Genomic DNA, 22,770 nt, shown 5'->3' with positions numbered 1-22,770 from the left:
TCACTATCGCATATTAATTTCCTTTATCTGTGATGAAGGATGATGTGACGTGGGCAACAGTAGGAGCAAGGTTGGAAAACCTTCTCCCCAGTCCCTTTCTTTTATCTTTTTCTGCTCCCTTCACCTTCCCATACTTATCATTCATCCTTGCAAGCTCAAACACCTCCTAGCCTCCCTCTATTTATTAATCAACCTCCTCCTTGTCCTTTCTTAAAGGCAAAGCTAAAACCATCACACGCCTTTGGTTCTGAAGTGCTGACCTGCCTCGAGAGGGGAGCAAGCTTGGACCTCACCAGACTCCTTTCAGCTCTGTTATTCTGTGATCAACCACAGTGAGGAACTGGTGGTGAGGCAGTGGAAGAGTTCCCGTAACTTTTTATTAATAAAAACTCTTTATTAATTCCCTTCATTAATAACTCTCACCAGCTTTTATTTACATTTGGCTGACTGACTTTCACTTCTGTGCATCACCATGGGGACACTGAGAGCCACTTTGTTTATTTTGAACAGGAGATTTTGGCTGCTTTTGATGCCTTGTTGGGAAGGGTGTATTTCCCATCAGGCTTACTGGGGAATCTTGGCCTCTCTCTTCAAACACCTGAACCGGGGCCAAGTTCTCTCACCTGAAGGCTCAGGGCCCCTGAGGAACCAGAGAAGTATCTCCAAGAGAGGAATATTGGATTTATTCAGTCCTGGCTTTCTTCTCTGACCATCCTTTAGCTCCTTTCTTTATGGGGAATGTTCTTAGCTGGTGGGGTGGATTTGTTCCTGTCCTCTGGATGCAGCCTGTAGCAAAGGTGAGTATCCATGCCCCTGAGGCTGAAATGCTCCTGAGAAGCCTCCCATTTGGGAGGCTTAGAGAGTGACCCATTTGGGCCACCTTCCTCTGTGTCTTGAAGAAAGCTGGTTGGAGCAGTCTAAAACACAGAAAGGCAGTGATCTAGCAAGTAATCACCAAGGTGTCCTCTGTCTGCTTTGGCTGAGCAGAGTGGATGTACATTGGGTCTTCTCTCCCAAAGCACATCCCTCCTTGTTCGAAATGCCTCCTTGCACCTCGCTGCCAGGGCAGTCCGCTGCCTCCACAAATTCTCACCCTCTTTGACAGCAAAAATTAAATTCCTTCAAGTTCCCTGAGACTGCTGCTCTCAGAAACGCCATCTGCACTCCCTATTTACAGAGGGTTTAAAGGGGGTGGAGAACTATTTTGACAAAGAAAATAATGCAGGAGCTATGAAGGAGAGCAGGCTGGAACTGAAGCTGCAGAGGAACCACAGCTGGATGAACCTTTGGTTTAGTTCCAGCCTACCTGGGTTGCACTATCTGAATGTTTTACTGAAATCTGTCCTGATTTCTCAGCTCACGTTGCTCTTCTGCCCTTCACTGCGGGGAGATGTGATGCTGTCTGTGTTGCGTTGCCCTGTATTCCCCGTTTGCTGTCTCGCTGATTCATGCATTCATTTTCTTTCACTGTCATTTCCTGTCCTCTTCTAATTTGCATGTGTCTATATGTGATCATTCTGAGGAACTTTACCCTTTTCAGGAGGATCAGGGAGTGCAGAAATTGGTGACTAATTGGCAGAGACTCAGCCAAGTCTGGAGCTTTCTAGCGGCTGGTGCATGGCAATGGCTCCTTGGAATATGCAAAACTGTCTTCTTGTCTGGATGCAGCCTGAGAAGTTAACAAAGCAATTGACAGATGGAAACCAGGCTGCAGAGAAGGGTTTCGACAGTCCCAGTCCTACATCTGCATCATCAGACTGCTGGGAAGGTGGCCGTCCTGCTCGTCCTGTGTGTCAGGATCCTGTGGGTCCTGCTCTTGAATGTCCCATGTGTGCTGCATGCCAGAGTAAAGCCCCAAGCAACACTGTGGGGGACGCTCTGGAATTAGAAATTGATCCTAAAGAAATGAACAGGGCTGAGATGGAACAGTCTCTGTCCCCAAGATGAGAGCTGTGCCGAGATGATTCTATGTGACTCAAAACTAGACCCTGTCCAGATGATTTTTTAATCTGTTAGCAAATAGAGATACTCAAACTGATTAGGGTCAGAAGCAGTGAAGTTTTGGCACTTGCCTTCATCTTTTTTTTTTTTTTTTTTCCTATACATATATCTGAAATAATTTTATTTAGGACTGACCTTTTGGTCTCTCTCTTCTAAAGTCAGATTTTTTTTTTTTCAGAAAATTCCTCTTCTTGTTATTATGCATTTGACCCTCCTGCACAGATGTTCACGAGCACACGCCAAGCAAATGGCCTATCTTCAGGAGTGATAATGAAAATAAACCCAAGTTCCTGCAGGTGACAGGCAGCGGTTGAACAACCAGAGACATAGCTTGTCCCATGCTTTGCAGTGTCTGAACAGCGGAAAAACATAAAAACAAAACAAAAAAAAAGCATCACACAGCTATGCTTTCTTCAGGGAAAGTTCCCTACAGCACACCCAGACCTTTGTGCACGTGTACATGCTATGAACTGCTTGTGGGACTTTTCTCCTGCTTGGAGGCTGATGACTGGCATGGGGTGTCCCGTGTCCATGCTGTTATACCCTCCTGGCCTCCAAAATGGAAGGGATGTGGTTGATTTGTATTTCAGCTGCTGGTTTGTAAGGATCAGTCTGAAGTGCAGAACAGACAGAGGGATTCCCGAGGGAGATGGCAGCTGTACTCTTCTGTCATCTGAAGGACTCGGTGGTGCACTTGAGGGAGCTATTCACCTTCCCAAGGAAGGAAGGGAGGAGAAAGAATATCCACTAGCCTCTAGAAAAAAAAAAAAAAAAAAAAGGTTAAAAAATTTTAAATCATTTGTTTTACAGAAAACCAGTGCTATTAAACTCTACGAATAGAACCGTGTGCAGCACATGAAGCAAAGCCCTGCTATAGGTACATTTTCTTTTGCTTTATGGTGGAGTTAATATCAGAGTGAACCTAAATGTTTTTGAGTTAAAATACATTCGTTGTAGATTTTGGAAGCTGTGTGGGCTTTTCACACAGAACTGTAATGCACATAGCTGCCTATACCTGCAAGTAAAGGCCGTGCTGGGAGGGGGAAGGTAAGTTCAGTTGCATGCTATGAAATGCTGGGAATGATTCCCAGATACTGAAGAGGTGCCTGCTCCTTATGGGGAGCAGGGAGATCCTGCCAGGAGCAGGAGTAAGCCCTGCAGCCCCTCTAGGTGGAGATGTGATGCCCATGGATGCTCAGGAGACACCACACGGGCTTGGCATGAACACCCTCAAAATGACAATTAAATATGCTAGTATTTAACACCTCTTTTGAGGTGTCCATGGGATCTCCTTTGGCTTCAAACCCCATCAAGCATCTTTGTTGCGATGATGGAAGGATGAAGACTGGGAATCACAAACCCACAGAGGCAGGTGCGAGCAAGCACGCTGGAGTTGTGCTCCACTGGTCTGGAAAAACAGAGCAAAAAGGTTGGTTCCCCGAAGAACCAACTGTGCCGTTTTCCAGACAAAAAGTCTTTGCTCTGCTGTCAGTGACAGCTTCTATTTAGGAGGATCCTGTTTTGTAGCTGCAAATGAAAAGAGCCGCGTGGCAGCCAGCCAGCAGCGCAGCTACTTAATTTACCAATGAAAACTTTGAGGAAACGGGGAAAGTTTGCTAGAAAGCAGCTCTGTGAAACAGCCAGGCACACTATGTGCCCTCTTTGTGCAACATAAACTCAAATAAAAAAAAAAAAAGAAAGATGCACAGCAATATATTCTAGGTACTCAGGTTTACCAAACCATGCAAGATTTGGCTGCTGGAGTGACTAAGGCAGGCAGAACACCTCTGCATTTACCTCAGTCCCTCCTCCCCTGAGTGCCTTTGTCCAAGACTGATGGCTTTTGGACCACCTTGACATTAAGGCAGACAGGCTCTTGCCCTGTGTTTAAGGGTACACTGGAGCATTGCCAAGGAAATATATAGATAAAACGTGATTTCCTGAACGCTTCCCCCTGGGATGCATCTCACTGCCTGGAGAACGAGCGAACGTCTCCCTCCAGCAGCTCTTTAGTGGCTTGGTGTAACTACACAAAGGTACCAGAGCCAGCTACAGGCTTACAATTGCGTCCCTGTGAGAAAATCACCTGGGAAATGAAACCTCTGAGATCACTGTTTTGCTGTGAGCTCAGAGAGCACATCAGTGGGATGCTCACATCCAAGCAACAAGGAAGAGACCATTTCGTTTTGATGGTGGTCCTTGCTGCTAGACCACAGCTCCTTTTGAATATTCTCTTTATAAAAAAAAAAAAAAGCCACCTGTCAGCTTTATGGATTTTATAATGAAACTTTTCATTGGAACAATAATCACGATGTGACCCCAAGGACATGCATCTCACTTGGCAATTTTCCTTAGGCAAATGCTTACGGGACACTGCATATCCTCCCAACCTACCTCAGCTGGTAGAGAGTAATTCTGATTATTATTACTATTTTTTTTCCAGTGCTAGCCTTGTGTATTGTTCAATTACTGGTTATTTTGGAAGATCCAGGAGACCTATGTTTGTGCTCCACCTTCTTGCACAGTCGCCCGTGCCCTGCATCCCCCAAGGACTCCAGCTGTCCCCTCTTCACCTGCAGCAGTACCCGGTGATTTCTCTAAAATTTCGGTATTGCCTTTGGTGTTTCTAGCCTGAGATTCGGCAACACAAGGAAAATCAAAATTTATGGCAACGTTAAATTAATTAAACTTATTGTCAAATTAATGACACAAAGAATAGTGTGCTTGGTGCATTATTCATTTGCATGTTTTATTCAGTAAAACTCTATTTTTAATGCACTTGGTGTTACTGGAAGATTTTGAACTTGCTCTGCTAGAGTTTCATGGAAACCTTTGGCACACAGGGTTTCTGGGGTCTTGTACATAAAGTGAATGCAATTTTCACTCAAGTGCTAAAAGATTCACAATTAGCAGAAGTGAGAAAACTCCAGTTTCTCGGAAAGAAAAAGATTGTCAAACACCAGGGGTCAAATTCCCATGCGGTTAAGTGAATTCATTTTAATTCATCACCTTTCCCTTTGTCACTCGCTTGTTTCCTCGAACTCCTGCTCTTTTCCCCACCACCAATTTTCTTCCAGTACCTCTCACCTCCTGGAGGTTTTCCGAAGGGTCTCGGCGCTGAAGGCTCGCTGCACCGCCAGGGCACATCTCCGTTACCTGTGCAGCCCTGCTCCTGGCTTCCTACCACACCGCAGGAGGTCACCGTCTATGAATAATGCAACGAAATGCTACGTGGCATGAAGCTAGGGCTGAGAGGCTTTGTCTTCCTTCAGGTCGATTTTTCTTTTTTTTCTTTCAGTGCAGCTGAGCAATGGCTGAATAAATGGTTCAAAGAGCTGCGGCTCCTCCATTCCAAGGGGACTTTGTATTCTGGTCTGAAAGAAAAAAAAATGAAATTATGGGCACAATAAAGCAATGCATGCCTTAGAAAGAGGCTGTGGGAATGTAGCTTGTCTTGGAGAAAGGAAGGAAATTAATGAAAACTGAAGCCACGGCGCAGAGGCAGCATTATTAAGAAGGAAAGAGTAGTTAGGAAACATGCAGCTATTGCTGCAACATAGCACAAGGGAGAAGGAGAGATCAAATGAGCATATTAGGTGCTTCCTTTCTTAATTTCTGTTTTTATTAAAGCTTATTGTTGATACAAGAACAGGGTAGAGCTTCAACAAAAAAAACGCTGCTGGATGACAGCACTGAGTTTCACCTTATTGCTCAAGCGTAATGCCTTGCCTGGTGCAATGTGCTGAGATGCAATCAAAGTAGCAAAGCCTCCTGCTTCCTAAATCCCTCTGCTCAGAGGAAGAGCCCCGGGAGCTCAGTCTGTGTGGAAAAGCACCCACCCCAACTCCTCACAATCACTATATTTCCCTTTGAGAATTGCCTGTGTGTGAACATTCACATAAGTTTTTCCAGATACCATCTCAGCTTGACAGCAGGAAAAAATAAATCACTCATTTAACACTGCTAGAAATATTCTGATGCCTTGCTATTAAAACTGAAGAGTTTTGAGGCAGAGCTGCATGTCCAGCCTTTATGGGCATGGTGGAGATCCTTCCTACACCTCGTTCAAGCTGCAGCATTGCTCTTGCAATGTTGTTCTTCTGCCTTCAATCTGCTTCCTCCTCTGGGGCTTGTGCTCACGTGTTTTGGGCCATTTGTGTCTGTGAAGAAGTGCAAAGGTGCTGAAGATGGTCCAACAAGGATTTAGGTCTGAGCTTGCATCAGATGTTGGGTTTGCCAGAGCTGGAGAAGGGCTCTTTGCTGCATTGCATCTCCATGTGAGTGCTCACATATGGAGCTGTGTGGATCCAGGACAAGAAGACATCGTGTTCACCTCTGCTTTTCATCTTTTTCTCCCTTTCTTCCCTCCTCTACCTCTTTTTAACACTAGCACCCACTCACATTCAGCAAAGTCTTTCCTTTTACAAGTCATTATACTGGCAGCTAGAAATAATGACTAAAACCTACATTTATTTTTTAATGCAGCAAGAACCCACTCACTCAGGAGGGCTAAAGGTAATCTTATAGACTGGCTTCCTTATTTCCCTTTGAAGCAGAGTTTTTTCTAGTTCTCAGCTACTTTAAGAGTTTGTCTCTTCTGTACTGGCATCCTTTAGTGTGAGGGTTGGTAGACCCTGCCAACATGTTTGAAGCCAGAAGCCCAGGGAGCATCTTTAGCTGCAAAAAATAAAACTGTTCCTGTGACTGAAGAAAGGTGCAAAAAGCGGACTTTCGTGGTGTGATGTTCAAGTGTGGCCCAGAACAGAGCTGCTCGCTCCAGGAGATGAAATCTCAAGGCTAAGCAATATCTATCCAGTGAGGGAGGGAGAGCTGAGTGCCTCAAAATTGGATCAGCATCCTCCTTCAGACTGAGTGAGGAAATGAGAAAAAAAACAAGGGTACTCCTGAAATACCTGTCTACCTGCTTCCTTGGGATTTATACGTTCTTCTTGGTATGCATAAGTTATGGCTGTCTCCTCTTCAGAAGAGAGTGAAAAAAGATTGAATTCTTCTTAGTAACTTATTTGCAGTCTTGCCCAGGGAATAGCAGACCTGGTTTCTGAGTCCTCTCTAAGCTGAAAAGGCTTGAACCTGTGTTTCGTCCTCATTTTTGCTAAGACTTGCAGACAACAATTTTGGAAAAAAAATAACCCACTTGAGGCCAGTCATTTACCCTGTGGAAAAGGCTGGCTGTAAAGTCTGCCTTATGATAATGCACAACTATAAAGAGGAGGTCTTTGCCTGAAGAGCGGCAGCTTGGCTGTGGGTATTACGAGGAAGTGGTGGAGCAACATGCAGTCTGAGCACTCCTGCTCTGAGCACTACTTACACAAAAATTTAGCCATTAAAAAGTAAGATGAATGTGGCCAACGTAGTGCCCAGTGCTTCTCAGCACCTTGTGCTTGTGTGTTTACACAACCATACCTTCAAAATAGCTCTTGAAGCAACAATTGCTCTGCATTTTGCACTCTGGTCCTGTAGTGTCCCCACGAGAAACTCCCAAATGGAGACAGCTTGCGGTCATGAATTATACAACTCCCTGCTTTCACACCAGGACTCTACAGCAGGTTTTCTGAAGCCATGGAAATCCAAGGCTGGCAGCTGAAAGCAACTCTCCTGTGCCTCTTTTATTGCAAGCCCAGGAAGAGAGGCCATGTTATGTACTCAAGTGCGCGGTTGGGCTGAATAAATCGATGCTTTTAGATGTAAAGATCATACAATGGCATCGGAGGATGCTGTTGAGTAATTAATTTTCCGAATAATAAGGCATCACTGAAAGCATTCAGAAGTCTACATGGTAACTCTGGATGGGTGCTTTGAGAGAGATTTGCAACAATAATCATAAATATCAGCACCGTTTCAGGGAGGCGGGCAGCGGGGGAGTGCCAATTGACAAGCTCTGGGTTTGTTTTTGCAATGTTTACCTTATTTGTTTGGCTTGCCAGGCTGAAATTCAAAAATCAATCAGCAGGCTGTAATGGACGTATTTTCATTATGGCTCAAGGAGCCTCCAGAGTCTTTCACTCATGAATTATTCACACAAATGGCTGGACAAATAAGTGATCTAAACAGCCCCAGTGCTTCCTTGGAGAGCTGGATCCTCACCCTGCCTCCACCACAGACACAACACACAGATATTCATCAGCTGAGCCTTGCCCCGTTCTCATGCTCCTTGTTTTCTGGATTGCTGAACCATGACTCAGAGCCTGCACTCTGAGAGCTGAGACTTTGGTCAGTGGGAGATGTACTTTTTTGGATTTGTGCATGCAAAAATAAATAAATAAATAAATAAAAATTTAATACCAGCTACTCAAAGATCCTGCCCTGGGTCTCCCAACCTGAGGACTCAGAATTAGTACACGTGTCTCAGCATCTTCTCTTGTTGCTTCTCCTCCCACTGGTGAAATGAGAAAAAGCTCCCTTGACATGAAGGGGCTTTATGGAAGGAAATTCTTGTAATACTGATGGGACCAGACCAACATTTTGGTGGCCAGAGAAGGGTTTAAATACCACACCACAAGTCAAGGGTTGAACTCTGAGCAACAAGAAGAGAACAACATGTTGGCATACTGCTCATGAGCTGAGCACCATCCAGGGTGTACAGTGAGCAAGGCCAGAGTCTTAAGGCAAAAAATAAAAATAAAACATACAATTATTTGGTTAAATCCTAACAAAACATGGGTAAACAGAAGGGGAAAAATGCAGCCTGCACAAAGCTTCCTTTGCTATGATTTTATTTGCCCAGATGTCCCCAGGACACTTTTGCATGTTTGGTTGTTCTCACTCAAGGTGTTTGAGTAAATGAAGCACACCCTGAAATTAGTTCCTGGTTTTATTTACTTTGTGTTGACTTTAACTGTGTTCTTATGGTTGCAAACAGGCTGATTTAAAAAAACAAAAAACAAAAAACAAAACAACAAAACACACTGCATATTTCTTCACCTTGTTGACTTTTGTTACTCCTTCCTTTTTCCGGTCACCATGACAGCACAAAGCTAAATCCTACTGAATTACTGTTTTCTTAATATTTTGCAGCAAGGCTCTTAAAATTTCCAAATGAGAAAAAGAAAAAGGAAAAGAGCTCATGGCTTCCATCTACCATAAAGCTTCGCGCTAAAATTGCTGCTCTATAAAGCTACATCATGCTAAAACTTTCTCTGGAACATTGCTTAAGAGAGGAGGAGAAAATAGACTGCTTTTACAGAGCATCTTTAAGGGAAAGGAAAAAAGAAAAAAGAAAAAAAAAAAAACACAACAAAACACAACCACAAAAGGCAGATATTATTGCAGCCAGACTTGAAAATTTGACCCTGAGTAAGGATAAAGTGAAAGAGTCCCCAGGATCCTGTAACCCAGCCTTATTTTTTCATTATTTTGAAATTGTTGTTTTGCAGTACATGCTGTCATTATCAGACTACTTCAGAAATTTCATTTTTTCTTTCTATTTTTAATGCATTTTTTTAACATTACCAGACAAGCATAAAGAATACTAAGAAAAAAAAAGTGGAGCACTTTAAGAGTATGTTTCACTTTGCTGAGAAAGAAATAACTTGGCTTTAACCCATCACGTTGGGAACATTTTGGGAATTATAGCCAGCAGAAGAGTGGGAAACTCATTGATGATCATCATGACAAAAGGACTTTGGGAAAGCCTCAATAGCAGTGCTCCCATCGTATTGGTGAAATTTTGGGAGAAATAGGAACTGTTGACAGACCTGCTATGGAAAGTCCTTCCTGCAGGAAGTTTCTTTACACTGGAACTTTGTGACTATGAAGAAATAACTGCTCCTGAACTTCCCAGGCAAGCAGAGGGCTGACAGCCAGTACTGTCCCTTGATGTCAACAGAAAGCTGGGACGTGTCACTACCATTGCCTGAGAAGCCAGACCTGTACTGGAATCCCAGGTATCATTCTAGAATCAACGCTGTCACAAAAGCATGACAAAAAAAAAATATCAGAAAAAAAGATTTCAGAAAAGAGACTTCCTCATGGGGTTTCCACTTCACTAACAGCCAGGGAACTCTGTCACCAGACCAAATTCAGGGGCAGACTGGACTCTCTACACAACCCACATTTAAGATGGACTTTCCTAATGTAAATCTAACACTAATACAGAAGAACAGAGAGCAAGACAACTAAGAAAATACAAGACCTCTATCTTTCCAATTTTCTGTTTCCTGTAGTTGGTTGCTACTTGAAAGTATGCATCCAAATGAGTTTTATAGTCTAAACTAGCACTCCACAAACTTTTTGCAAGCCTAACACACTTTCCACTGCAGCTGCCTTCGCAGGATAACCCTGCTACACCCTTTCCACTTTTAGCTGCTGGCAGCAGCTCAGTTCCTCCAAGTGGGGTAGGAGAGAGGGTGCCTGCATTGCTCTGTGGGCCCCAACGCAGATGTTTGTTTGCATCCTTCCCAAAATCTGCTCAAGTGTCATTTCTGCAATCCCTGGCATAGCAGAGCATGGTGCAGCCATCTCTTACAGCCCAGGCATGAAGACAATACAGCAAAATGGGAGAAGTTGTTCAAAGTGTGATTTTTAAAAAACTGTTCTGGCTGCTTGAAAAGATCTCTGTAGAAATTTTTTTTTGAGAAAAGACTGCATCAGCTTCCCTCAGGCCACCCGTAGCATATGTGAGCCAGACCAGCTAGTTTGTTTTCTGTTATTTCTTTTTGAAGGTTTTGCACCAGCAGCATTCACGAAGGTGATCATCCATTTCAGATCAACTAAAAGCAATTCAGAAGCTACTTTGCTGTTTAGGAATCATTAATTTAATTTGCGTCTCATTTAAAACACATATTTACTCCCCAGTGGATCTAAGTTAAGCAAGTATAATGAAGCTTGAAGTAGAAGAGCAGCATGAAGCCCACAGCAAAGTCATATCAATTTTGTAGAATCATCATTTTTTTGTCAAGGGAGGTAGTTTCTGTTCAAATAAGGGCAAATCAGGACATCTTCACTAGTTTTTCTATTTCAAAAGCTGGTTCTTACTGAAATGCAGTTCACCTTTCTTTTTAGGAAGGCCAGAACTGCAGATCTTTAAGCAGTGCTGTATAAGACAAAGTACCTGTGCTTCCCAGAGGAACCTAGAGGTAGGTCTCAGCCACTTTGACAGAATCTGAAGCACTGCCTAGGGCTTTCAATCCCTTGGCCCTTTTGTCAGCCAGGAAGCTCATGCTGCATGTTGACCTGACCCTTGGAGATATGTTCCAAGTGCTGAGAGCTCCAGGTCCTCTCCCTTGACCTGGCTTAATTAGCTTTGTCCACTGCCCTCCAGTTCTCTATTTGCTCAGGAAAATTGTGAAAACTTGCAAGCCCAGTGCCTAGCAAGAGTTGCTATTCTGAGCTGATTGGGGATGAATTTCCTTCATCCTGTGCCTCACAGCCACGTGAGTTGAGCAGAGGTATTGCTAGGAACTATGCACAGGACCGTAGGTGATGCAGGCTGGAAGGGACTTCAGGACATCCTAGTCCAGCTCTGTGTAAGTGCAGACAAGCACTCAGGGCAGCAGCAATGGGTTTTCATCAGCTGTTTCCATTGCACAAGTTAGGTTTACTGCCTGTGACATGCTGGAGGGGCTGACTTTAAAGCGAAATACTCCCATCAGAGCTGTAAGAAATGTCTTGAGCTGGCCATAAAGAACTGAAACAGCTGTGATAATTAGTTACTCTCGAAAATTATGCGCACCTCTACAGCAAAACTAGTAACCTCTGAGTTACTAGAGAAAAAATGCTTCAGGTTGTGTCATGTCTTTCATTTGTCGTACTCCCACATAAAATGCTCAGAGGTGGAGGGTAAATGGAGACGACTGTCTTCCCAGGTACAGGTTGGATGGTAGCTGTGAGAACTCACAGCTGATTTGATTCTGGATCCTAAATGCTTCATGAATCATATATTTGAAGTCCTGGATTCTTGCAAATCTTGCAGGAAGATGTAGCTTTGGGAATATATTGTCACAAATGGTGCATAATAATAATAATTAATACGTAGTTTTGGTGTATGATATTGTTTCTAGCTGATGATCTACCCCTCATCACGACCCTAACACCTCTATGTAATGAGGTCGTGGAACATATGAACCGTGTCGATTCTGCAAATAACTTACAAAATCCTATGCACACTTCTGCTATATTTCACTCAGCAGGGAGCATTCCTGGTCTGATTAACCTGAGGCAAGCACTGTTATCTCTGAGGCCATTGTACTATTCTTTATTGGGAATTTTCCATTATAGGTAGGAATTTTTTTTTTTTTTTAATGGAGACATTCTAAGCAAAAGAAAAGAATTATTTTTCTTTCTTTTCCCTGTAACCTTTTCAGAGAGCAAAACTACATCCTTATCTATACAGTTCCTTGCCATAAATCATCACCAAGAGTTTTTTTTCCAAAGAATGTAACATTTGGAACAAAAAAAAAAAAGAAAACAAGACACCCCATGTAAGACAATTCCATACTTTTTTTGATCTATCAGTTTTGAAAAAGAAAACCTGCCAACACATAATTCACCTTTTTCATCACATTTGGTGAAGTCCAATAATTCAAGTGATTCAAGCAAAGATGCTTTATCCTTTTGATTCAGAAGAACTGCCTCCAGTTCAAGTACTGACATGCTTCTTCTCATGGTACCTGATTGGGTTTTCACTGCCGTTGATAATCTATGAAATAACACCACAGGACAAACACTGTGATTGGTGAGTGGGTGGGTAAATCCTCTCTGAAGCTGATCGCAGCTGTTACCCTGTGAGTTCACCTTGCTGCACAGAACAGCTTGTCCTGGGTTTGTGCTTAGTTGATGTCCTGTCGTGCTGGCCATGGCCTTTCCTGCTTCTGGAAAGATGACATAGCAGAACAGCACTCTTGCAGCATGACAGTCTTATGGACCGTTTTGAAATGCTAGAAGTGGTTATTGAGGTGTTTAGGGCAAAGATAAACACGTATACATTCCTTGTGTGGACCAAGTTAGTCCATCTGCTGGTTCCCAACCTCTGGAAAATCCCTGGTGCCCGTGTGCCCTCTGTGGCCTGCTGTCTGCAGGCCAGGTCACAAGCCCTGCTCTCAGGTGCACCCGAAGAAGGCCCCATACTCCTCTCATGAGCTCTTTGAAGAGCATGGAAAGAAAGTATTATACTTCATTAGTGGTGCTTCATGGTATGGATGTGAGGGAATGCAGAATGGTCTTGCTTTCAGGCCAGTTAGAGAGAGGAGAGCAGAGGGGCTGAGGCTGCTTTCTTGGCTGCTTAGTCTGGAGAACCAGTAGGCCAGAGAAAGCAGAGAAAGCTGAAGGTGAGAAGGATAAGGGACATCCATGATTACTTTGCTAGCTAAATGGATCTGGACATAATTCACAGTAAAAGTGTGACATTGTACCATTAGCTGCATCACACACATATAATGTCCTTATACAACAAACTCATGAGAGAGAAGACAACGCATACATTTCCCTTTGACAAGCATTTATATATATATATGAAATTCCTCAGAAGGAAACTTCCTGCATAGATGTACAATATTGCAATGAACGGAGAAGTGATGGAGCATTTCAGAACTCATCTGCGTTGCTGACGAGTGACCTTCTTTGTTAGTTGGTTTAATAAGAGTGACAAACGACAAGATTTTGTGCTGCTTCCCTACTGATAAATGCCTGAGAAAAATGTCAGCGGTTGATGCATAGTGGCAAAATGTATCTGTCTTCTTCATAAGCCTTGAGCTGCCAGTATTTTTCGTGCATAGCTTTCAAGAACACATTTGATTAAGTGTTCCAAAAGGCACAAACTGCTATATTAGTTTCCTTTTCATGAACTTTATTGAAGCTCAGCAATAAGCACAAATAATCAAACTGCCCCTTGAAAGACAGGCACTACTAGGGCCAAATAAGGGATGTCTGACTACAAGAATAAAAAGCAAAGTACGAAAAGATGCAATTTATAACACACATTGTAACCAGCCTCCTTGGATGGGTCTTCTTCAGTTTTCATTGCAGAAAGCTTTATTCTATCCAGAGACTGTAATTTTTCCACATTTGGGCTTTTTTCCTTTTTTCCCCCCCTGAGAACAGAACACCCAGAAAGCACTTTTTTTTTTTTTTTCTATTTAAAGACTTTGTGTGTGTGTGTTCCTGCCAGTGGAAATCTGTTTGAAGTTAACTGAAGACTTCTGTGAAAGTTCAGGTTCACGACTTTATCATTTACCTCATGTGGCCGTCCCTGCTGGATTCCTGGCTCCATTACCCAAGGTGTTAGTTAAAATTGAAGGAGGTCAAAGTAGTTTTCCCAGATTATAAAATAAAAATTATGAGCAGCTCATGAAACATTCTGGCTTTGTAATTTCCTTGTAACTGCATTCATCTGAGCAGGTGCCTTCCTCTCCCCTCACCATGATATTTCATGGTACCTCAAGGAGGAGAGCAACAGAAGCAGGATCCATCCTTTCAGGCAGGTCCCTTGTGCAGCAACCCTCTGCTGTCCACGTACAAAACAGATTATAACAAAATACTGTTAACAAGGGGGTGGGAAAAGCCCCACAGGTCTCTCCTGCTTTAGCATTTATAGCAAAGGGCACTAGGAATGAACCTGCCAAGTCATATTCAGGCGATTTGAACTTTGCTTCTACCTGGCAGGCTGTCTTCCTGCTATTTTGAGGCAGGTCAGATCTTCCTAGGAGTATTTATGTGGCAGCAATCATTATGCAATTCAGGAAAAAAAAAGCTCAAAAAAAAGCATTGTGATATTTCAGATATGGTAGGGGATTTCATCTTGTGTCAAATGTAAAATATGCAGCTATTTAAACAAGCTGATAGTTTTTTTCAATTTCACATGCAACTACTTTTTGTAAACAGTGTATTATACAAGTCAGTTCTTTGATTTTATTTCCATGCCTCATTAAGATTTTCAGACTTCAATCCTAATAAGGACTGTGTTATTCTTTGAAGTGATGTAAGAAAATACTCATCTCTTGCTGAGGAACTAGGAAAGAAAATAAACCATTTTCCTGTTTTCCTAGTTTGAATAGACATTTAATTAACGTGACATGCCTTGGGCAAAATCTAATTAATACATCATCTCTTCTACAACTAAAATTAATGGAAGGTTTATGACTGCTGAGCTGCAGAAGGCACTGAATTTTTTTTCCTGTCTTCTTACTCTATTTCATCCAACCGTCCATCATTATTTTCTCATCGAAGGAGGGAATCTCTCTTTCTGATCATTCAATTTTAATATGCGCTGACAGAAAATTCCCTCCTATCTTCATTGCTCCATCAAGCTTCCAATTTTGAACATTTCTATTATGACTTGTAACCTCGGTTATAAAATTAGGGAGAGTCTATGCCTGGAAAATCTCCAAAGAACTCTTTGCTTTTGAGAGGTGCCTGCATGGAAGTGATAACCCCACACCTGCTTCCCCCAGTCCTTGGGCTTGCAGCAGCGTGGGTTGGGGAGGGCAAACCTCTGTGAGCAGGACTTATTCCTCTGAATATGAGGAAACATTTCTTCAGAATATGAGGAAACGTTTCTTTACGGTGAGGGTGACAGAGCACTGGGACAGGTTGTCCATTGGTTTTAATGAGGTGGCAGGAATGTGGGGGGAAATCCTAAGGGGCTGAGACCCCTGTCTCAGACTTCATGGGATGGTAGAAAAAGTCAAATTTCTCTGAACTTGTGATATTCCTTTTTTTTTTTTTTTTAATATATATATATATTAAATATCAGTTCTGGGATATCTGGGCATTAGGGTCAACAACTGTGGAAAGTTTCCTCCCCTCTCACTTTGGCATCCTTCCACCTCCAGTTTCTGAGAGCCTCATCTTTGGCAGGGAAAGGAAGGAGGAGGGGAGGCAAGAGGCAAACCTGAGAACAAAGGAAATTGGAGAGGCACCTGGTGATAGAAATCAATGAGTATCAGATAGGAGGGGAATGAAAGGGGGAGGAAAAGAAGGGAATAAGGACTTGCAATCATTAAAAAAAGAATCAGAAACAGAAAGTAGGGATAAGAAAAATATTAACTACATAAGTACGCTGAGGACGAGTGTAGCTTTTCTTATTATAACAATTCTATTTCATGCTGACAATTCTTTGTAGTGAATTTGTTGGATTGTTTCCAGATAATAGCTCCTAATCTGTCAGCAGAGTTTTTATGAAAGCCTGTGCTATTCCTGCCCCTTTTAAAGACTGCAATTTGCTCCACTGAAGATCTGGATTGTCCTCTGAAGAACCCCATGCCTTTCCATTAGCGTTCTGATTAAGGAGACTTAAGCTAGCTGGAATGAATTTGCACCTTAGTTATGCTCGTCATGAAAGAAGGAAAATAAGGTTGACAATTGGTGAATTATCTGACTTCAGGTTTAGGATCTTTTGTAGCTGGCATGAAACATCATTTCATGTGTTCCTCTACAAGCATCGGGTTGAGTGTTTCAGGCAGTTTCATTCACTAGCTGATGTAAATCATGATCAAATTGTCCTCCTGGAAGTGGTGTAGCCCGCTGTTACATTTAGCTTTACTGCCCCACAGGGCAATTAGAGTACCTCATGCAATGTGGGACTTTGAAAAATTCAATATTGGTTTCATATTTCCTTTCTGGCTCTCATGGCTGTCAAAACAGGGCACTCGTGTGCTCTGGCTCCTGTGGCATGTCAACTTTTTTATTTTAATTTTTGCACAATTTTATATATGCACAACATTTCTTAGTTCCTGGTTCCCAGAATGTGAAACATACAACATAGGGAGAAGCAGAATTATTAGCACAGCAAGAGTGAGGGAAAGGTCTGTTACTCTTCAAAGTGAGCAGAATTAGATGATGGGTGAATTGAATGCTCATCAGCTCTATGGCTAGGTTTCTGCAATCCAGCAGGCTATAGGCATATGGATGGGGTTGTGGGCATAGTTATCGTCTTTGCTGCCACTCTCACCCTCCCTCCAGGATCAGGGATGTGCTATCCTAACCCATCTCAGGGTGGCATGAGATCTCACACCCATGGCAATACAGAAATTTAGCTTCAGAAAGTGCTAATGAAGAGCCTATTTCTTCCTACAAATGTGACCTACAAAGTAGAAGTGGCTGAGAAAAAACAGCAGTGGTGAGATGGAGGAGAAGAGGAGGTGAAAGCCAACAGAGAAATGTGAACATGAGGAGAACCAGGACAGGGAGAGGAGGAAAATGGTCTCTTCTGCATACCAGGGGTGAGGGATTTCCCTGCCTCCTCTTCTCTATGTGTGGGAAGTTTGTAACTTTGCACATCCTGCCTGAGTTCTGCTGTTCCCCACAGCTGTCCCTTAGTGACCAAAGTAACTGATTCAAGGGGCTCAATTAAATCTTACCAGAGCTCCTCTGCAATGTGTTCTCCCCAGTCTGCTTGGGATGGGGCATAACCTTCAACATTGCAGATAAAAATAAGCCTTCATCTTGTCATGCCTGATGAAGACCATGGCTATGGTTAGACTAAGGTACCATTACTTCTGCATGTGTGGCAGACAGGACAAGCTAATGACCCATAAAGATAGGGGTAAGCCCACCCAGCTCACAGAAAAAAATGGAAGGTGCAACAGGGTCACTTTCAGGTCTGTGTGACTGAAGGTTGAAGCAGTGCAGGAGTCAGGCATTCATGCATGGGTTCAAGCTGTCTGACAGCTATCACATGGGAGAAGACCTTCTCCAACCCGTTTTGCTCAGCGCTCACAAGATGTCTTTGATCATCAAGCTGTGCCTTTCGTGCTATCAGAGAAATGAGCACTTGGGTAACAGCAGAGGGGTTGCTACACATCTGCACAAAGAGAAAACCTTCGAGATCCTATTGGTACATGAATCATCCAGATCTCTTTCTGTTCGGACTGTCTCCAGTTTCTGTTTATCAGGCATACCATGGACTGGACTATAAAGAGGAATGGGCACCGCTGTTTCCCTGTGCTTAGAGGCGCACAAGGATGTTGTGTCCCCTTCCTCCAACTCCCTGAATCCAGCTTCTCCAGAAAATCAGCAACATGAAAAGAGCAAAAGATGGTATTTGAAGGCATGAGATGTACAAAACTAAATGCGCTCTGAGCTGTTTCTAAGGCATTTGGTTTAGATTCTGCACTTTTTCATTAATAATAATTGCTGGAGCATTGGTCCAACCAGTAAAGGACACAACTGGCACCCATGCCCTGACACTACCACAGGTAAATCGAACTATCCCAAACGGGCAGTGCCAAAGGCAGAGGGCTATAATGGACAAGGAATTTTTCATGATGTTATGCAATTTCATAGAGAACCTAATATCATCTACTTATTGCAGAGGTACCATCTGTCTGCCAGGCTTCAGGTGGGTTTGAGCTACCTGTGGAAATGCCTACTGGATGGTAGGTGACCTGGTATTTCAGCAGCATCTCTGTTATCTCTTACTAGACTAACATTTTGGAGAAACACGCCAAAGTTTGGAACATCTCCTCTACAAGCAGATATTTAGCTTAATGATCGTGTTCTGTACCCACGCACAGTTACCTCCCCGTTTGTGTTAGGAGAGATCCAACACTCAAGGCTGAGCTGTAACAGGGTGAGCTGTGTCTCCATGGGCTGAAACATCAAGAAGAGGCTCTGATTCTGCTTCTGAGCTGTTGAGAAGAAAGAGGGAAGTGACTTGAAGCTTTCTTCCTTCCAGTCACAGGCTTGGTACTTGCTGCTGCAGAAATCCTCGCTCCTAGGTTTGCACGGGGAAAGCACCAAGTGATAACACGGCCGGGGTAAATTCCCCTCCACTGCTGCTCCCAGCCTGATGCTGTTTTTTATTGCCGACAGTTTACTCCCTGCAAGAAAACCACCTTTCTCAAATGACCCCTCATTCCTGAAAGTGTGTCTGTATTTCTACCAAACTCCTAAAAGAGAAATGCTTTCCTGGCTAAGTGTAGTGAATGGCAGTAATTGCTTTCTTTCAGTTTACCTCAGTTCTCAGGATTAAGATTAATAAAACACTGGCTCTTAGCAAAGGCACTTAAATAAAGGATGGATACTTCAAGTTCAGCCTGCTATATTGATTAGATAGCTCCATTTATTTCCCCCTCTTCACTGAAATAGGTTGAGGCTGTTGCATTGTGTAGGCAACTAATGTCAGCTGTGCTTGAGATGAAGGGGTTTTGACTCAAATGCCATTGAGAATAAATTTAAAGTATTGTTATCTAGACATCACAAAAGGGAATAAAAGCTGAAGTGTAAGCCCCAGAATAATACATACAGATAGCTGCCAGACGTGGAGTGAAGAAAGGCTGGCTCTCTAATAAATCACACCTGACTTGTATTCAGCCTAGCCCCGTGCCATAACAGGCTGGAAGCAGGAGGAAAATGCAGGTGACAGGACTGCTAAAACCACCAGAAACGAGGAGCAAATGCCACGGTGGATGTGACAGAGCTCCTGACTGGATGAAAGGAATTGGTTCTGCAGAGCAATTAGGCGCTCGTAAGGAGCAAATGACAAGGACAGGACAGTGAGGAAGATGATAGAGCAGCACATAACATTGGAAATAGTACCAGGATCTGGCCTCCCATGTTGTGACACATTTTTGTTGGCACAAACCTAGACTCTTCCTGATTGTTTCTCTTACTGTATAATTTTCAGCAGTAACTGAAGATGTGTTTTCACCACTTTATCCATTTCTACCTCAGGGATTAGGGGGCAGCTGAAGTTGTTCCTCTACTTCTCTGACCTTCTGTGACTTTCACACTTTTATTTAAGAAGCTTGTCTATTTTCCAGATCTCAGTAGCATCCATATTCTGAGGACACCACGTGCATGCCGTGAGAGATTTATATGCATGCTCTCTATCATCTCATGTCATCAACTCACAAGTGAAATGGCCTGGGTGGAAGAAAGCAGATACAAGCATGACTCTACTCTGAATAACTGAATGTCCTTTGCTCAATTGAGTAGCTTAAATTGATTGTTAAAAACCTGGCATGAAAGGGTTTGCTGGCATAAAAAGGCTTGCTGACATTTCTGTTAAAGAGCATGCTATGGATTGCGGTGTAGATAACATTTTATTCCAAGTTTACTCACCCAGTAAAGGGTACAAATTGCTCCGTCCTGTGAAGGATTCACCACTAAACATTTCATTCAAAAACAATACAAAACAAAGCAAAACAAAACAAACAAAAACTAATCTTAACACTTTTCACTTTTTTTTTTTTTTCTCCAAATCTGGATTTCACATATACCAAAACCATAGGTTATTTCTTGGGGAGTTGCAGGGGAAAAGCAGAAACATTGCAGCATGGGATATACCATATTGAAACCATGTAAAATAGTCCACAGCCTTCCTCACTGAGGGGTAGAGGAGGGAAGGAAACAAGTTCTAACACAACTGGATACTGTAATTAGGGTATTTGATGCTTTCACTCAAATTTTATCATGATCTTTTATGTGAACACATTTATCTATGAACACGTAAATATTTGTGTAGGAAAAGTTTTTGGTCTGCAAAAGATTTTATTTTATTTTTTTTCCCGCCAATAGTGTCTAATTCCTTATAGCAGGTGATGTTTTGGCTTATTCTTTTTATCCTGTTTTAAGAGAGATGTTTGAGAAAACAGAACATAATATACATGATGCTTTAAGACCTCTCACAGCTCTGTGCTGCTCCAGGGGTACAGTGTTAGCCTCTTAGTGCTGGAGAAGCACAGAGCAGGCAGGTTCTGCTGGAGACGACACCCAGAGGAACGAGGGGGAGGTTTTGCTTACCCTGAAGTCATTAATTACTGTCGGCCTGCATCGATCCACTGAACTACTTTTTACATCACAAAATAATTGTGCATCTCCTAATCGGAAGACATTCAGAACTGTCAGGGCTAGGAGCAGGTGTGAAAACTACATCTCATGCAGAACTTGTTTAATGGCACAGATGTTGGTGGTTGCTGTCATATTGCCAGCAATTTGCTCTCCCCCTTTCTTGTACCTGCAGCAGGAAGGCATTTTGCTGGCTCACTTCCCACCCGAGACTTTGATAGAGTCACAGGGTGAAAAAGAAGCAGAACTGCACCTGAAACTTTTTGTTTTTTGAAATCCTGGGTGCTTCAGCAGCCATTTGCATCCAGGGGCATGGCTGGAAGTAGTGAGGGGAGAGGGACCAATGAACTTTCTCTTCTCAGTGTCATATCTGGTGTTTCCCACATTTTTAGCTTAAGATTTTATGATTGAAAGAAATCAGGCACATTGAGGAAAGAAGCAGCATGCACATAAGACTTCTCCAAAGCTGTCTGTCCACTGTTTTAAGGGTGACAGAAGTGGGGAACTTCCCATGCCAAGAAAGGGCTCGATGCAGAAGCCAGCGGGCACAGGCTCCTGCTAACACGTGCAACCTGTCAGCTCCTTCCCCTCCTTCCAGCGATTGCTGGTGCTTTTTCTAGCTGAACGACAGCTGATGCCTGAAAGGAGAGGGATGAGCCGTGTCACATTTCTGTCACTGCTGCCTGCACGAAGAACCGAACGCCTCTCTCTGTGCTGCGTGACAGCTGTGCCAAGGGGTGCTGGGCATCGTGCTGTCTGGAGATGCAGAGCAGGGATAAAAGTGGAGACAGCGAAGAGCAAGAAGAAGAGGGAACAATTTTAGTTCAATGGGAAAGTCTGGGCCTGGGAATTGGCTGCCAATTGCCAGCTGGCAGGATGGTGCTTTCTGTCATAACCCATGCATCCCAGCAAAGAGTTATTAAAAATGACTGAAACTAGACACTGGGGACACATACCATGTTGTTTCCTATCTCATTAAATGCCACAGCATCTATATGGTTAAATTATCATGAAAAATTTGAGAGGGAAGCATTTTGTTTATTCAGAGCGTTTGTGTCTGGGCTTGGTATCTGATTTTTTTTCCTGGAGACAAAAGAGCACAGCAGGAAAGCACCAAGGATGAAATGTAACTGTGTTACAGTAAAAATAATTTAAACCAGAGGCTAACTGGGTTGGAGAAGATTTCATAACACCGTCCCACTTTGGGCGTTACATGGCATCCTTTGTGAGCTTGGTCTAGCACAAAGAGTTGCAAGTTGCTGCTGTTATTTGTTGCTGTCTTTGTCACTACTCTTTATAGCACAGACTCACTTGGAGTAGGTATGACCTTTTTCTACCTAAATGATCCACAAAACAGACATATTTGAAATACAGAATACAGATGCAGTCCTGTGTGTGGCTTCAGCAAGCCCAGCACTGATGCAGAGCTTCGATATGGCCAGTCCATGGCCAGGACAGGTGTTTGCTCTCCTGCTCTGTACAACGCCCCACTGCTTATCCATCCTTGTTGCACTACCAAGCAAGTGCTTGGTTTTGGGCAGTGCAGGTAAACTGTTTTCTGTGATCAAAACTATATGCCTCGACTGTATTTATAACAACAGAAATTAACCTTTACCTAGTATCCAGTTCTGTTTGTTTTCTCTGACACTGAAAAATCATAGAAAGTGTTCAGGAGTGTCCTTTATGGCTTTAGGGTGAAGAAGTGATCGCTTCTATTAGTAGATTCTGAGAAGCCTGAAGTTTCACAACATCCTACCTGCCAGACAAAATTTAGGAAGTATGCATAATACACAGGCAAGGTGACATTGTTAAGGCCTGCGTTGATGTGAACAACAAGAAAAAAAAAAGGTGTTTTTGACTGGATGTATCGTAGATATCATAAGGCACTTTCTGCATGAGCTATGGGAATGACATACCCACTATGCATGGACAGAGTGGGCAGAAAACAGCAGACCAAAGAGAGAGGTAGTGCGTGAAAGCTTCTCCTTCCCCCGTTTTTCCTAAATTTAAAGCTCTCCTCACCAT

The 22,770-nt window shown here is 43.0% G+C and overlaps 1 long non-coding RNA gene across 1 annotated transcript; it reads right to left on the bottom strand.

The window, feature by feature from the left end:
* Positions 1 to 17,622: 17,622 nt before the first annotated feature.
* Positions 17,623 to 18,991, bottom strand: LOC110353414 (uncharacterized). The gene is made up of 3 exons (XR_002403851.4): positions 18,911 to 18,991; positions 18,475 to 18,584; positions 17,623 to 17,758 (listed from the first exon to the last, which is right to left on the bottom strand). It is a non-coding gene; the product is annotated as an uncharacterized lncRNA (long non-coding RNA).
* Positions 18,992 to 22,770: the final 3,779 nt, after the last annotated feature.

The sequence above is a fragment of the Anas platyrhynchos genome, chromosome 1, assembly GCF_047663525.1.
Source record: "Anas platyrhynchos isolate ZD024472 breed Pekin duck chromosome 1, IASCAAS_PekinDuck_T2T, whole genome shotgun sequence".
Lineage (NCBI taxonomy): Eukaryota > Metazoa > Chordata > Aves > Anseriformes > Anatidae > Anas > Anas platyrhynchos.
This window is presented reverse-complemented; position numbering and strand designations above follow the sequence as displayed.